We start from the raw sequence: 17,205 nt of genomic DNA on the forward strand, positions 1-17,205 counted from the left end.
CTATGAATAATTCAGGAACAAAGGAGTCCCCTTTTCTGCTTGCCACAGCACTCCTCCTCCAACCTGACCCCTTCCTCACTCCCAGGGTGCTTTTTAATTCTACCCCAAAGACTGTAAATCTCTGCACACTGAAGCGCTCAGAAATTTGGTCACCTGGAAATGGGTGCACGTGTGCTAAGTTGCTTCAGTGATGTCTGTCTTTACCACCCTGTAGATTATAACCTGCCATGCTCCTCTGTCCATGGGATTCTCCAGGCAAGAAAACTTGAGTGGGTTGCCATGTCCTTCTCCAAGGGATCTTCTCCACCCAGGGTTTGAACCCGTGTCTTCCATCCAAGTACTAACCAGGCCCAACCCTGCTTAGCTTCCGAGATCAGACGAGATCAGGTGTGTTCAGGGTGGTATGGCCGTAGATGAACCCCTGTCTTACATCTCCTGCATTGGCAGGTGGGTTCTTTACCACTAGCATCACCTGGGAAGCCTCATCTGGAAATACCAGTTAAAATAGCCACCAGTCTGACATTGTGCTAAGCATGTTGTGTGCATTCCCTCATGGAATCCCCTCTGAATCTGGTGCTACCTACTTATTACAGATGAGGAAGCAGAGGCTCAGAAAGTGAAAGAAATTATCCCAAGGTCATATAACTAGAAATTGATGGAGAAGGACTCAAGCCCAGGAGATGCCAGAGCCTACACCCCCACCAGCACTCCGATGCTGAGTGCAGATGGCCAGATATGGGGTGAGGGGCAGGGATAGAAGAGGGGTGGGAAGTGGTTCCTAGGCTGCAGTCCTGACCACCTCTCTCCTTGTGCCCACTCTCAACTCCAAAGTAGAAGCGCTCTTTCAGCTTGTTCCAGTTCTTTAGGATTTGCACTAAATCGTTCCTCTTCCTGGGATGTTTCTGGACTCAGTTTATAGCATTGGCTTCCTGCAAGATCCATTTGGTGAACAGAAATCTGGGAAAACTTTTCGAGCCCTCTGGCACCCAGGGGCAGGCTTTGCCTTATCTGGAGTCCAGCTCCTCAGAGGAAACTTTATGAAGTTTTATGTATAAGTGAAAGCAGACCCTCCCTCATCTTGTCACCATAGCAACCTATGTCCCATGATGACTGAGAGATGGGAGAAACAAGTGTGCAAACTGGACTTACAGCTTCCTGGTCTAAAATGCTTGTCCATGGATCTGTTCTGGTTCTTTAACTTCTCCCTGTGAGGCAGGGCACATGGTACCTTCTCTACATGCAGCACAGAGAAGGGGCCCAAGTTGGCTAAGACTCTGCCAGCAGACAAAGCCTAGATACCCAACAGTGGGAGAGGAAAGAAGGCACATTGACCCTGTCCACCCCAGTCATGAGTGGGCTCTGGTCAGCTCCATGGCAGAGCCAGCCAGGGCACTCCAGTATCCATCCTGCTTTCTTCCTTAGAAACAGAATTCTGACACCTATTCCCACAAACTATCTCTAGGAATAAAGCCTATATGCCCTGCTCTCCCCGGGCAGCTGGGTTCTGACCACATGAAATGGAGCAGAAATATGTGAAAAACGTATAGGAAACCTTCCTTTTCTTTCCTTCTTCCCATTTGCTGCTCATACGCAGATGTGACGGCAGTAAAGGACCAAAGTCACTGCCACGTTGGCAGGAGAGTCCCTGACCTCATCGACCTGTTGCTCTCCTCCCACCTGCTGGCCCTTCACACTGGCCAGACGCACCTGGGAAATGGAGGACTCCAGCTGAGTGGTCCTTAGTGGTCAGCCTCTGGGACTCAAGTAAGGAACCTCCAATCAAGGAGACACGATGTCAGAAGACCCTTCACCCATTTCTCCCAAAGGTAGAATCCAAAGAGCTCATACATTCCTGCTGGAACCCCCACTCTTTAAACCCACCTCAGCATTCCCTGCCAAAAACATTTAAGCCTGAAACCAATTTGTATACAGACCATTATTTGTACATGCTAAATTTTTGTCATTGCTATTGTTTTCATTTTTTCATTGTGATAAAATACAGATTACATAAAATTTACCATTTTAATTAGTTTTCAGTGCATCCTTCAGGGGCATTAAGTACCTTGACATGGTTGGACAACCACACCACTATCTATCACTAGAAGTTTGTCATCACTCTACACTGAACTCCATACCTATTAAACAATAACCCTTCCCTCTAGCTGCTGGTAACCACTATGCTACTTTCTGCCTCAATGAGCTTGATGATTCTGCTGCTGCTGCTGCTAAGTCACTTCAGTCGTGTCTGACTCTGTGCGACCCCATAGACGGCAGCCCACTAGGCTCCTCTGTCCCTGGGACTCTCCAAGCAAGAACACTGGAGTGGGTTGCCATTTCCTTCTCCAATGCAAGAAAGTGAAAAGTGAAAGTGAAATCACTCAGTCATGCCCAACTCTTAGCGACCCCATGGACTGCAGCCTACCAGGCTCCTCCATCCATGGGATTTTCCAGGCGAGAGTACTAGAGTGGGTTGCCATTGCCTTCTCCTTGATGACTCTAGATACCTCATAAGTGGAATCATACAATATTTGTCCTTTTGTGACTGGCTTATTTCACTTAGCATAATGTCCTCAAGGTTCACACATCTGGTAGCATGTATCAGAATTTCCTTCTTTTTAGAGACATATTTCATTGCATGTATAAGCATATCTTGTTTATGCATTCATTCATAGATGGACACAGGTTGTTCCCACATTTTGACTATTGTGAATAATCTTGCTATGAACGTGGGTGTATAATACTTGTCTGATTTCCTGCTTTCAATGATTTTGGATATACACCCAGCAGTGGGATTCTGGGGCACACGATAATTCCATGTTTCATTTTTTGAGGAACCACCATATTGCTTTTCCACTGTCTCTGCACCATTTCGCGTCTCTATCACTGCTGATTGTTCTTCGTGGCATTTTATGCACCTGTCTGTGGTTTCCTCATCCAATCAGCACCTTCCATGTAAGAACCCCACGTTCTCTTGCCTATAGTTGGGACAGCAGTAACTACTTACGGGAGACCTCAGATAGAAAGACACTGCAAGACACCAAACTCAACCTAGAAAGAAAAACAGCCAAGAAAATAAGTGCAGAGACATGGACTGTAACACAGAAACAACATGCTATCCACAGATTATTTAAGGAAGTCTTCCCAATAAAGATCGTATTTGAGTTGGAACATGAAAGGTGAGAAGGATGCCTACAGCCGGCACTGAGAAAGGAAACTCTGGGTGAGTGAAGCAGTGAGAGAAAAGACACAACAGTGTGAAAGCTTCCGGGGGACCAGCAGGCGCTCAGGGAGGCCAGTACCTAGAAGAACGGCTGTGCATTAGAAGCGGATGAGAGGCATGGCCATCACGATGCTCCAGAAGAAGAGAGTGCACGGTGTGAAAACCCTCAAGTCACAGACAAGCAAGGATACCCAATTAGGCTCCCTCACCTCCTGTGTCCCATCATCCCTTCTGCCGCTAGTAATGCAGTGAGCTGGCTGGGAAACCCCATGACAGAATGATGGGGAAGTCCGATTTTCTAAAAAGCACCGAAGTCAGACTTTATTGGAGATCCACACACTCTCACTTGCACACACACATTATCTTATGCTGCAGAGTTGCTCACGGAAGTCAGGGGTGGGAAACAACACCTTTTGTAACTCTGGGGGAAAGTACTGCTCTTCAGAGAAGCTCAGTTTCTTTCTTCCTCCCACAAGAGCTGTCATCATTCAGGTCTTAATAGCAACAGACTCGGTAAAGAAAGGAAGATGTTTGGGAAAATTTTTACACCTCCTCCACCTCCATTCAGTCTTACATTTGGGGAACAACCAACCACTTCAAGTCACTTTTCAATGTTTCATTCTTTCTAAAAGATTAAAAACAACTCACCTCAAAGCCTTCCATGTTTCTCAATCTATATTTTAGGTTAGCAGTTGTGTTAAACAACTGTTGTTGAGGAATGAACCACCTCCCCACCCCGATCCCATGGGCACCCAACAATAGGCACTTATGTGTCACTCAGCAGGTTGGCTGGGCAGTGCTGCTTCACGTGTTTCTCATTCTTATCCTGGGGTTGGGGTGAGTCAAGCAATGGTCACAGCACAAGAGTGCAAGTCAATTGCATCAGCACATCCCAAGCCTCTGCTTGCATCATTCCCCCTAGTATCCTATTGGCCAAAGCAAGTCCAAAGGCCAAGCCCAACACTGAAGAGCAGGGACATGTAATCCACCTTTGTGAGAGGGACTGCAAAGTGACACAGCATGGGGAACAGATATAGAGAGGGGTAATCCCCTCCCCATAATAAGTAAAGTATCTGCTATTCACCAAGCCCCACATTTGCTGAGTTTCTACCATACGCAAGGCACCATGGAATACCCAGTTGAACTCCATTCAGTCTTCCCTCCAGAAATTTACAACCTAAAAAAAAAAAAAAAAAAAGAGGTAAGTCCATAAAGAGGTTAACACTGGAATATGAAGCAAAGAACTTGGGGTGGCAGTGACATATTCTGTCAGTGAAAGTCAAGAAATACTTTGCAGGAGAGGGAATATCTTAGATACAAGAATGATTTTGATGGATTTAAAAACAAGGACTCTTAGCTCTCCAGTCAAGAACAAGAAATCCAAGATCAAAGACAATGCCTAATGTGTTTTTATACTGTAAACTGCTTTCATAGTACTGGATACTAAGGGTGCAGGGGGTGTTGGGTTCCCAACTTGATCAGGCTGAAGAGAATTCTAGAAGTCACCTAAACTAAGACCTGCATCAGGACCCCCAAACTCTACTAAGCCCTGGGGATCCAAAGATGAACAAGACACAGTACCCTGCCTTAAAGATCAGGCAGTCTTTAAGACTCTCAGAATAGATAAGAGATGTTTGCACATGTGTGCAGGTGTGTGGCTTATGATTGTGGGAAATTAATAGAACCAGTTTGCAACACCAAAACCACATGAAACACAAAACCACAAGGACAGCACTAATGTGGCAGCTTCAAGGACAATGGAAATTTGCTAAGAGGCTTCAGGTCAAGGTCTACACTTTGTACATTTCCCTGGAAGAGGATCTGAATTCTCTGTAAGTGTCTGGAGTAGAATTTCTTGTGAAGCCCCTGAGCTCCAAAGAGTTTGGGTGAAACATGATTGTCTTCCCAAAACTTGGAAATTAGGAGCAAGATTATCTCTTCAGATCCATCTGTTCTCAATTACTTTGGGGAAACCAAGGCAGCATAGTAGACCCTTCTCTTGCTGATGATCCAAACTAACAAATGCTCAAGGTCATCTAGAGGTTAATGCAGCCAGGAATTCTCACTGTGAAGTCTAAGGATGGTGATGAGTAAGTCTGTAAGCACCCTGAAATAACCAATAAAATGCATGCTTTCATGACTACAATTTTGGAGTAAGAATTCATAGCTTTCATCAATCTATATCCTCAGTACAATTATCCTCAGTAGAATCCTCAGTACACCTTCAAAAAAAAGTCTAAAAATTTGGCCCACTCCTTCATTTATTCAACAAACACTGATGCTGACAATTCAGAGACCAGGTACCTAGCCCAGGGAATACAAGCAAGATAAGATGCCGTGCCAGCCTTCAGGGAGGACAATCCAGACATCATCTTGCTCTTTCAAGAAACCTATTAGATAGGTCAGCAAAACTTGAAACCCTTTCAAAATATGGGCCCATCTGGTCACCCAACTTATTCCTTCGGATTCCTCAAATCCTGTCCCCTCACCCACACTACTCTGTCCCTGTCTCCCTCCCTTCCAGCTTGCAACAGACATTTAAGAAGCACCTCCTTTGTGCCCGGCTCTGGGGCTGCATCTTTTTTTAATTGCTGGAACCATGCATTGGACTGAGCCAATTTGAGGCAATTCATCTCTATGGCAAAAGAAAACAAAAAATCTAAGATGTCTCTTCTCCTCTCCTCCCCTCTGCCTGCCACCTTGCCCTGCCCCAGTCAGGGAAAGCTTTGTTTTCTCCTTGAAGAAGCCGTAATGAAGACTCCCCTATGTTTACGGTTTACGGAAGAAGAACATTAGAGAATTGCCATGGTTACAGGCCCCATTCTGCCTCCATTTGAGGACCAGAGGGAGCTGGAGGAAAGCATCGAGCAGCAGCTCCTGGTGCCACTCAGCCTGGAATCATCATCAAAAAAAAATGTTTACATCAGAGGAGAAATTGCTCTTCGAGTAGCAAAGGGAAAACGCCAGGCCTGATGAGATTGTTACACAGAATCTTGGCTGGGTTGTTTCTCCCTTGCTCCCCCTTCCCCCGGCCCCATTATTATTTAAGGTTGTATTAAATCAGGCAGAGGGAGCAGACGACAAAATGCAACTTAGTGTCAGCAGCTCTGGCAGGATGCCCAGGCTGGGGCTGGCCCCGTATCGCATCCTCTTCATCTTCAGCCGCAGCAGCCGAGGCTGCCAGCATCAGCATCTCCCTGCAGACCCTGCGGGAGAACCAGACCAGAGCGCCCCACCCCCAACCCACCCAACTCACCTGCCTCAGGGCTCAGGGGCTCGAGCAGACCATCCTGACTCTGAAACAGAACCAGGGTAGGCTAGAGCTAGGCAGCCAGCATCCTAACACAGCTCTGTTCATTTTTAACTGTGTGTCCTTGGGCAGGTGTCTTTGAGTCTCTGAACTGTGATTTCCCTTCCTTTCAAATAGGGTATAGGTAACCATCCTGAAAGCAGTGCAGAGGAATGATGTTCTTAAGGGTTAGGTCTTCTCATGCCTTGGTTCTCTCACCCGAGGAACAGGAATGATGGCAGCACTCACCCCTGGAGTTGTGAGGATAAACACTGCCTCGCTCAGAAGCGCGGGTAGCTGTGAGGAGGCGCCATCAGTGTGTGGTTACAGCTCACAGCACATTGTTCTAAGTGCCTCTGCTCTTTCAAAAAGCCCAGAGATTGATACATTTCTGCAATAAGGGGTGTTGTTTGGGGTCCAGATGGCAGGAGAGGCTGTTGACATTATAACAGAATGATTTTACACCCCTCTTTCTTCCTTCCTCTTCCCCACCTCAAGCCATCCCCCCGAAGGAACACAGGGATATGGGATTACCATGTGGCATTCCTGAGGGCTTATCCTGAGGGGACCTGTGGAGGAGGCTGGGCTGGAGTAGGAGGTATGAGTGGCCCCTGGGGTTGGGGAAAGTCTTCTTGGGTATCAACCTGAGGATGGGAAGCCTAGATTTCTTCAGTCTCAGCTCCTGAAGGCAGAGCTGTCTTGGGAAGGGGTTCTTGAAGAGGGAAAGCAGGAGCTGAGAGGTCCCAGTGTGGGAAGCCACAGCTGAAGGTGCGGAAACCAGATCTCGTTTGTTAATAACAAGGGACTGATTCATGAGCATGCAGTGTCTGTGCTGAGCGAGCACCAAGCCTGCCTTGTCTCACTGTGGCCACAGGCACACGCCCTCTGAGGCACACGCCCTCTGAGGCACACGCCCTCTGAGGCACACGCTGTGGGGTCCCCAGCGTGCACGTGAAGAGACTGCACGTCATAGCCTCCTGCCTGAGCGCCTACAGCTTACACAGAGCCGAGCCCGGCTTTGACCCCGGATGGTCTGGGTCCCTCCACCCAGTAGGGAAAGAGCTGGGGGCAGCATACCAGTGCCATGGGCATCAAACTCAAACCCTCTGCTGTTTTCCATCACTATTCAGTTCTCTTCATCTTGTTGACACCCTGAGAACTTGGGAAGGTATTACTTGAAAATCTAGCCTTGCCTCAACTGTGCAGACTCCTGGAAGGAGAATTTAAGAGCCACAAGGTAGCTTCATGCCTGTGAGGCCAGGAGTCCCACCCCGACATGGAGATGCTTCACCCACAGGCGGCCCTGGAAGACCCAGACTTCAGTTCTTCCAACAGGAGGGACTCATTCACAAAGGCCTGTGAGTATATCAGTTGGTTTAACTAATCAGCTGAAGTAGAACTGTGCCAGCCGGGAAGGTGTGCAGAGGAAGCCGCCAGGAGCTGTCCTAAGTACTTGACAGGCATCCTAGCACTTTGTCCTCACAGCTATCTGATGAGATAATACTGAACTTGTTCCCCTTGTATGGATGGAGAAGGAGCCTCAGCGTGGTTCAGTACCCTCTCCAAGTTCCTGAAGCAGAAAGTGACAGAACTCAGAGCTGCCCAGATCCAGACTCCAAATCTCATTCTCTGTGCCTAATGGGATCCTGCCCCCACCCCACAAGGCAGAAAGTGAAAAGAACTGTCATAAAAGCACAAGGCAGACATGTCTAACCCCAGATCCAGTGGCTCTTGGGCATTAAGGCAAGTTCCATGTCTTCAGGGAAGTCTGGCCTCATTTGAGGGACAGGACAGCTACCAAAACCATCTGAGGAGCCCAGGGAGAAGGTCCACAGTGAGGGGTGAAGGCAAGTGTCGATACCTATAGAAGAGAGATCCCTGAGGGCTTCTGGGAGGAGGTGAGCTGAGATGAGAGACTCTTCAGAAGACAGAAATGGGGACATGAATGGAAGGAGCAGACGGAAGAGTGAAAAGACCAGTAGACCCTGAGTGGTGAGCTAGAGAAAGCCCCTGCAGTGGGCAGTAAGGAGTGGCAGGAGGTCTCAGAGTTAGTGTGTGACAGACTTCAGGGTCAAGAGTGACCGGGTGTGCTGAGCCTTTGACTCCCCACTTGTCCCAAGGAAGGGCTCTGGGAAGTGGGACAAAGTGACTTAGACAGGGAAGCGCAAGTCATACCCCACCCATCCCCAGCCCCCCTCTCAGAAGGAAAAGCAATTTTCCATCTTAATGTATCCGAGTCCCAAACCTGCTGACCTGTGAAAAACCCTTCCAAGTGATTTATTTGCCTCCTCTTGCTAAGACAACTGCCTCATTATTTTAAGTCACGAACACGGCAGAAGTACATGCTCCCTTCAGGGGTCAGACTGGGCTTCTCATGGGAACCCAAGAAAACCCAGGGAGGCCTTGCTTGGCAGGGCCACTACAGCACTCTGGGGCCACGGGGAAGTCCTCAGAGACCCTGGTTCACAAGGGATTTACCCCAGGAGGTGTCAGACCAAGAGAAGGTCTGGGCTCATGCAACAACCAGAGAAACAATCTCAGGAAGTCTCAGTTCATGTAAGGATGAAACGAGGGCACCGTGTCAGGACAGACATCCTAGAGACGCTCTCGTGGAGCCTGCAGTAGACTCAGCTGGAATTGAAGACAGTCACTGCTTATTCTCAGCAATAGAAATAATCATATCCCAAATAACCCCACCTCACTCCCATTTCCTCCTTTGCTGGAAAAGAACAAGTGTTATAGACGGGTCACTGAATATTTTTGTATACCAACCACACCTTCTGTTTTCAGAGTGGATGTGCTCTCTTCTCAATTACAGGGACAGTTTCTTCTGTAATTACAAGAACAGGACTGTCTTTAATCTTCTTGTGGATCCCTTCTGGGATCTGGCACAAGACTGGCACAGGGTGAAAACTCAAACCAGAGGTGTTTGACCGCCTCATTGTAGAGGCAGAGGGGGCCTGTGGGTGAGAAAACTCACCTGCTGGACTGGCCAGGTAAAGACTGTCTCCCTGCTGAAACCACGGCCTGCCCATTGCCCACACACACAGACCAAGGATGGATGGAGGGAGGGATGGGTAGATGGATGGATGGGTGGATACAGATAGAATTGCCTAATCCTGAGATTTCTCTGGCTCCTTAGTCCCTTCAAACTAACCCTGAATCTTGACTTTCCTTCCTCCTTCACAAGCTCAGTTATTCCAGCCAAGCTGAACCCAAAGTCTAGAGGGGCAGGTTGATTAGTTTTCTCGCTTGCTTATGTTATGTGGTTTAGTCACTAAGTCATGTCCTACTCTTGAGAACCTATGGACTGTAGCCTGCCAGGCTCCTCTGTCCACAGGATTTTCCAGGCAAAAATACTAGAGTGGGTCGCCATTTCCTTCTCCAGGGGATCTTCCTGACCCAGGGATCAAACCCACGTCTCCTGCACCGTAGGCAGATTCTTTACTGACTGAGATACCAAAGTAAATAATGTAAAGACAACCAGTGCCACACCCCAAACATTAGGAGGCCGCAGCCGTCAGCCTCCTAATTAATGCCATTGCCTGCAGGCCCTCAGCAACTTGTCCCTCTGAGCTTTCCACAAGTCATGCCAAGCCCCGTGCAGCCTGCTCTGAGCCCCAGCTAGTGACCTCCTGTCCTGCCCACCCTAGAAACACACACATTTCACACATTTCAGTGTGAGGCAATCCATTGCCATCACATTCTCCAAAATGTGGTTACCAATGCCATATCAGGAAATAGGCTATGTCTTTGAGGAAATGCCAGGATGGTCCCTCTAGTGCAGGGGTCCCCAACCCCCAGGCCACAGATCAGTACCAGTTTGTGGCCTGTTAGGAATTGGGCCACATGGCAAGAGGTGAGTGGCAGGCAAGTGAGCAAAATTTCATCTTTATTTACAGCTGTTCCCCATCACTTGCATCCCCTGGGTCCATGAAAAGCTGTCTTCCATGAAATCTTTCCCTGGTGCCATAAAGGTTGGGGGCCACTGGTCTAGAGTTTCCTTCCCAAACCTTAAGTCTACCCCACCCAAGTTTCACCCCTGATTCCGCAGCCCTCATCGGTCAACTCTCCTCCAACGTCTACATCTTTCTGTCTACTATGTGGGAAGGAGAAACTCTTTCCAGCAGCCTCATGTTTCAATCTCAGTCCATCAGCAAAAGGCATCTTGTGTTAGTTTCTCCCCAAAGGGCATTCTACAAAACATCTGTCCAGTTCTCCTTGAAACTGTCAAGGTCATTAGAACAACGAAAGTCAGAAGCTGTCACAACCAAGAAGGGCCAAAGCAGACATGAGGACTAAATGAGGCACCTTGGATGGAATCCTGAATCAGAAAAAGGACATAAGGCAAAAAACTAAGGAAATCTGAATAAAGCATGCACTTAGGTTAATAATAAATATTGTTTCATTGCATAGGGCAAACATACTGTACTAATGTAAGACTTTAATAATAGGTCAAACTGGGTGAGGAGTATTACTATCTTTGAAATTTTTCTGTAGGTCTAAAAGTGGTCTAAGAATTAAAAGTGTATTTTTAAAAAGCTAATAGAAATACTTGGGTACCAAACCCCACCCCACCCCTGAAACAGCAGCACATACCTCTCGCAGGGCAGAACATATTCAGATATGTCTCGTGCCGCCATGCAGTGAGTGCCCCCAGCAAGTTCAAGTTTCTTAAGGAAAGGACCAGGTCTTCCCTTTCTCTACTCCATGGATAGACTTTAACCCAGAGCCAAGCACGCTGTTGTTGTTCAGTCACCCAGTCGTGTCCGACTCTTTGCAACCCCGTGGACTGCAGCGCGCCAGGCCTCCCTGTCCCTTACTACCTCCTGAAGTTTCAGTAATGGTGCTTAATCAATTACTTGATAATTGTTTAAAAGATCTCACTATCTCAGAAAGCTTTGGAGGTAAGAGGGGATGGTGAACGCTGCCCAGTTTTGCATTTAACTATAATAAGTATTTTCCACAAAGAAATCAAATGACTCTGATAAGTTAAATGAGGCAGATCACTGCAAATTCACAATTAGCTGACCCGCACAAATAAGACACTCATACTTAATACTCATAAATAAGACTCGTCATACTTAACACTCAGTGCATTGTGTTCCTAATATGCCAGGTGTTGTTAAATGACTTCATTTAACAATTCTAAGTAGCAGATAGTTATAATTGTTAAAATCCCCAATTTATAGATGAGGAGAATAGAGCCCAGTAAGACTATAGGTCAAAGTCATATGCTAGTAACTGGTGGAGTTCGATTTTAATCCAGGTAGTTTAGTCTGATGCCAAATCTACTCTAGGCAAATGCATTCTCCTTGTGTTAACTATCTATAGGTCTATGTTACTGATTTCAACCTGTTTCTCAACAAGGTCTGTGGGTTCCACGTTCAAAACTCTGCAGATTCTCAGTAAGTAGGTCAAAATAGACAGGCATGTCTAAAAGTCTGTCTCCAGACTAACAGAGACAGGGCTGCCCACAGCTTTCAGAAGTGCAGCTTCTCCCCAACAGATGGCTTGTCTTCCATCTGCCAGGACACTAGGTTCGGGTCCTGACTCTGCCATCTGGTGACCTTGGCCCCACTCCACCAACCCGCCCACAGCACCCTCAGTTTCCCCCTGCACAGTGAGAGGGTTGGACTAATCCATCTCTTGGGTCCTTTCCAGCTGGAGCACTCCAGGGCTCTTGAGGCACATAAAGGGAGCCCCCAAGGAGCAACACTACCTGGGTCAGAACCTGCAATGGGGGAACTTGTGGACTGGTGTCCGAGGAGGGAGCCCAGCCTTCATCTTTTCACTCCCAATAATCGCAGCTTAAATCCTCAAAGCCCTACTTCCACCATCTCTGAGACTCCAGGGCCCAGATCTAAGCCACGGCCTGGGGCTGATTTCAGGTCCCCCGTAATCACCTGGAACAGGGACAGTCTAGTGTAGGAATTTCTTTGAATAAAACAGATGAGAACAGATGTCTTGAAGATGCTCCCTCAAGGATCCCTTGTTTGGGCCTCCACCCATTTCTGCCAGTGAGCACCTTGATTGTCGGGCTTAGAAATACAGGTAGCAGGTGCCAGCTGGAGCAGCACCTGATCCCTTCGCGACATCTCCTGCAGACACCTGCCCAGAGCCTCCAGAGCTGCAGCTGGTGGTGGCTTCCCCACCAAGGAATGGAGTCAAGAGAACCAGGCTCCCCATACAGACAGGCCAAAGGCCCTGCTTGCCTTCTAGCTGCATCTAATGCCTCTAGAAAAAGCCCAGCCCAGGAAGGGACAGCCATACCTTGCCCTTCCCATGGACTCCTGAAACTTCAAAATAGTTTTAAAGGAATGTGGGCATGTAACTAGAGCATCAGGCTTGAGTTCAGGAGACTTCTAGACTCCAGCCCCCACTTGGGCACTAATAAGATGGGGGCTTTGGGCTTGTCAATCATCCTCATTGGGACTCAATTTCCTCATAGATCGAATTAGTTTTAATTCTACAATTAACTATATAATTAATTGTATCCATATCCAAACTGCATACCCTGTAATGATGATTTAAGAACTCAGGTAGTAGACAACAGCCCTTTCTACTTAAAAGAGAGCTGAACTTCATGCTAAATCCAGTCTCTTACTTTAATTGAAAACTAAACATTTTAGGCATAACAAATTACTGCCACCTTACCTACTGCAAACAATATCTATCTGTTTGTTTTTAGTTCCGCAGGCCTGAAGGCCGGGCCCAGGTGGCCGGGTTTCTCTGCTCTGAGAAACGCAGGTTGCAGTCAAGGTGTCAGCCATAACGCATTCCTTTTTGGTGTCTCTGAGAACAAATCCATTGTCAAATAGCTCCTTGAAGTTGTAGGACTCAAGTTAGGTTTCCTTGCTGGCTATCAGTTAGGGGCTGTTCTCGGCCCCCAGAGGTTGCCTTCATTCCTTGTCACATGGCTCCCTCCATCTTTAAGCCAACAATGGAAAAACTCTCATGCTTGAATCTCCTACCTCACCTTTCAAATCTCTGACGTCTCCAGTCTCCGACTTCTAGATCCAAATTTAAAGGGCTTGTGTGCTTCGGGTCAAGCCTACACCTGATCATCTCCCTATGTTAAACTCAACTGATTTGAGACCTTCCTAACATTTGCAAAGTCACTTCACAGGCATAGCAAGATTAGTTCTTGAATAATTAGGGAAAGGCACATATATCCTAAGGGCCAGGAATCTTAGAATTCTTCCTACAGAGTTTCTGACTGTTCCAAATAAAGCTGCTATGAATACTGTGCAACCAATCAACAGTAACAAAACCAAGCATTTTACACACGTTCAAACCAGGTGGACCTGGGATAGATTCACTCTCGTGTCCTAAACCTCAGTCACAGACACAGTCAGTGAGGCAGAACCACCTGTCACACTGCTGAACCAGCAGGCAGAAAAGGGGGCTCAAGCGTGGGTGGGCTGGGGCGACTGAGCCAGGGAAGGGGACTGATCCAAAGGGAGACTGGGTGGCTGCTTCACCATGGGCTAGAGAAATTATGTCTGGAACTCCAGATAATCACTAGGTACCTTGGGCACTCTCCCACTCTTCTGGTCAATAATCCAGGCTAATGGATTATTAATGGTTAAAGGCAGCAATCTAATAGACTTAGATCTCACAGGAATGAAGCTCACCCACCAGGAGAACTCCACACAGAAGGAGCCTACCCTGCCAGCATCAGGCCTTTCTGAATTTCTTTCTGTCTTTTTCTGAGGGAAGAATCCACCCCCGCCAATCTCACCCAGATGCTCTTTTTCATTTTGTTTTTAAATCACAGGGACATTGTACTACACAGACTTTTGAGCCTGAACCACAGAATCTCCAGGTTGGCAGCCACTTCAAAAATAATTCAGTTCAGCGGTGTCTAGAGCAGTCAAATTCATAAGGACAGAAAGCTCCATGGTGGTTGTCAGGAGCTGGGGGAGAACGGATGGGTTTTGTGAGATGAAGAGAGCTCTGGAAATTGGTTGTACAACAGTGTGGATAAATTTAATGCCTCTGAACTTTAAAAAAAGGCTAAAGTGGTAAATTTTATGTTATGTGATTTTTTTAACTGTGATCAAGTTTTAAAAATTTAATTAAAAATAACTCAAAAAAAATGTTTTAATGTAGTTCAAGCCCGAATCACCACCATTGTTTAACCTCACTCTACAGCATCCTTTCTAAGAGGACTAGTCCATCAACACCCCTGACACTCCATCTAGGCGTGCTGCGTTGTTATTCAGTCTCTCAGTCGTGTCCAACTCTTTGCAACCCCATGGACTGAAGCACACCAGGCCTCCCTGTCCTTCACTATCTCCCAGAGTTTGCTCAAACTCCTGTCCATCGAGTCAGTGATACCATCCAATCATTTCATCTGTAGTCCCCTCCTCCTCCTGCCTTTCCCAGCATCAGGGTCTTTTCCAATGAGTTGGCTCTTCGCATCAGGTGGCCAAAGTATTGGAGCTTCAGCTTCAGTGTCAGTCCTTCCAAAGTGCGCTGTGAACTGGGAGGGGGCGCCAGGGGAGGGGGCACCAGGGGAGGGGAAGCCTGGGCAGGAAGCAGGGGAATGGTTCTTGCCCCCCATGACTGTGCACTGGGGGAAACAGTAAGGGCTCATATTTTAAACACACTCACGTAGACTCTGGGCCAGTCCTCACCCTTCTCCTGCTCTGTCCTCTGTAATAGAATACTTGGGGGAACCTTTCCCAGACTCCTGTGTCAATTGCCTCCCGACTGGGTTGGCCCAATGGGAAACATTAGTAGGAGACTGGAGGGTGGGAGGAAGGAGACACAGCTTGATCCTCCAGCCTGATGGGGGGTTGTGTGTGGTGGCGGGTGGGGGCAACTACATCCTGTGGTTGCTAATCTCTGGGTTGCCTCACCATCCCTTTCAGCTTAGACTTTTCCATCGCATTACACTGTCCAGCATTGTAAAAACTCACAGAGTCTGTTTTCCTTGTTGAACCCTGTCTCCTGACACCAGCTCCTGTGGTTATGTCAGCATCTCAAGCCTAGGAGGCAAAGCATCTCTGGTCCATTGCTCTTTGTGCAGTTCCTCAGTGGACCTGTGCTCCAGAAGAGGGACCAATGACCCCAAGCGGCTAAGGAAGGAGCTCAAGGGTCTTGTGGTCTCAGGACTTGAACTGACAGTCTAAGAGCTCCCCACCTGTAGCTCAGGCTCTGCCACTGCTGTGGGACCTACCATCCCCCCTATGACCAGATGTACTCCGGGACCACTGAGAGCTGAGAGCAGTGGTGTGCTTGGTGGAAGAGGAGTCCGGAGCAGTTCAGGAAGCCAACCACCCCACCCCACTCCCCTCAGGGGGACATGTAAGCCCTCACCAGGCGTTCAAGGTGGTCTGTAGAGCAGCACACGGGGGAGAGGGCAGGAGTTATTCCCTTCTAATCAAGAGCGATCTTGTTCATAGACCTGCACGTCCACAAAAGCCACATATGGCTTTTTCTCATTTCAATGAATTAAGATTAAATAAAGCTGAAAATGGTTCTTCAGTTGCACAAGGCATATATTTCAAGCGCTCACCTTGTGGCCAGCGGCTGCATACTGGACACCAGGGATGCAGGACATTTCCATCCATGGGGCAGTGCTACTGGTAGACAAAGCTGCCTTTGTCAACAGAGAGAGGAATGGAACTCGCATAATACAAATTAACCAATTACAAGTTAACCACGGAACACTCTCTCAGCTATGTGTTTGACCAAAGGATGATGGCATTTTTATGCAGAAATGGCTTTTTAGCTAGACTAGCTGGGGGCTCAGGCAGAGTGAAAGAGGCAGAGGGATTATTTTCTAATGCTTCTTCCAAAAATGCATGCATTAAGAGTTGATGAGATTCATGTAAGCACCAAATCCACTAGAGCGAAGAGACTTTTAGAAATGAAAAAGAGAGAGATTTACTTAAATGGGAAAGCAAAGAAACAACATGTTTACTCTTTACTTGGCTCTTTTAAAAGAAAAGAAACAAAAAAGCTGCTGCTAAAATGTATTTAACTACAGCCCAAGCTTAGCAGGCCAGGAGATGCTGGCAGAGGGCGAAGGAGATATGATATTTAACCTGTCTGTTCTGACAAGAAAATTAAAGACAATTGAGCACAGCATTAAGCCTGGAGAAACAGAGAAAATTCTTTTGTATCATACCTTCTCTCCCTGCAACTCCGAGCTAGAAGGAAATGGTTCTATTTCCAGCTCATCCAAAATCCACATCCTGCAAAGCTAAATAAATACATAAATTTTTAAAAGATTATAAAAAACAGAAAATTAACATGTGATACAGTATTAGTCATATTCATTGTTTTATTACTATTTTGGAATGACTGATGCTGAAGTTGAAGCTCCAATACTTTTTGGCCACCTGATGCAAACATCCAACTCATTGGAAAAGATCTTGATGTTGGGAAAGACTGAAGGCAGGAGGAGAAGGGAATGACAGAGGATGAGATTGTTGGATGGCATCACTGACTCAATGAACACTAGTTTGAGCAAACTCTGGGAGATGGTGAAAGACATGGAAACCTGGCATGCTGCAGTACATGGGGTCACAAAGAGCTGGACACGACTGAGCTATGAACAACAACAGTATTAACTAAAGTACAGATTTTGCTCAAATTTCACAAAATTTTATGCGTGTCAGTTATTTGTTTTCATACCTTATTCAAGATTCCACATTGTATTCAGCTGCATTGAGCAGCTTCA

General features: G+C 47.1%; 1 long non-coding RNA gene and 1 pseudogene across 2 annotated transcripts in view; both read right to left on the reverse strand.

Annotated features, from left to right (window-relative positions):
* Positions 1-295: 295 nt before the first annotated feature.
* LOC113884721 lies at positions 296-415 on the reverse strand (annotated as a pseudogene).
* Positions 416-3,554: 3,139 nt separating this feature from the next.
* The window catches only part of LOC113884608, a 29,958-nt gene continuing 16,307 nt past the window's right edge, over positions 3,555-17,205 (reverse strand). For both annotated transcript variants that reach the window (XR_003508931.1, XR_003508932.1), the window contains exons 2-3: positions 16,651-16,725; positions 3,555-4,397 (exon numbers count right to left, since the gene is read on the reverse strand). This is a non-coding gene — a long non-coding RNA (uncharacterized LOC113884608). The remainder of the gene's footprint in view (positions 4,398-16,650; positions 16,726-17,205) is intronic.

This window comes from Bos indicus x Bos taurus, chromosome 26, assembly GCF_003369695.1.
Source record: "Bos indicus x Bos taurus breed Angus x Brahman F1 hybrid chromosome 26, Bos_hybrid_MaternalHap_v2.0, whole genome shotgun sequence".
NCBI lineage: Eukaryota > Metazoa > Chordata > Mammalia > Artiodactyla > Bovidae > Bos > Bos indicus x Bos taurus.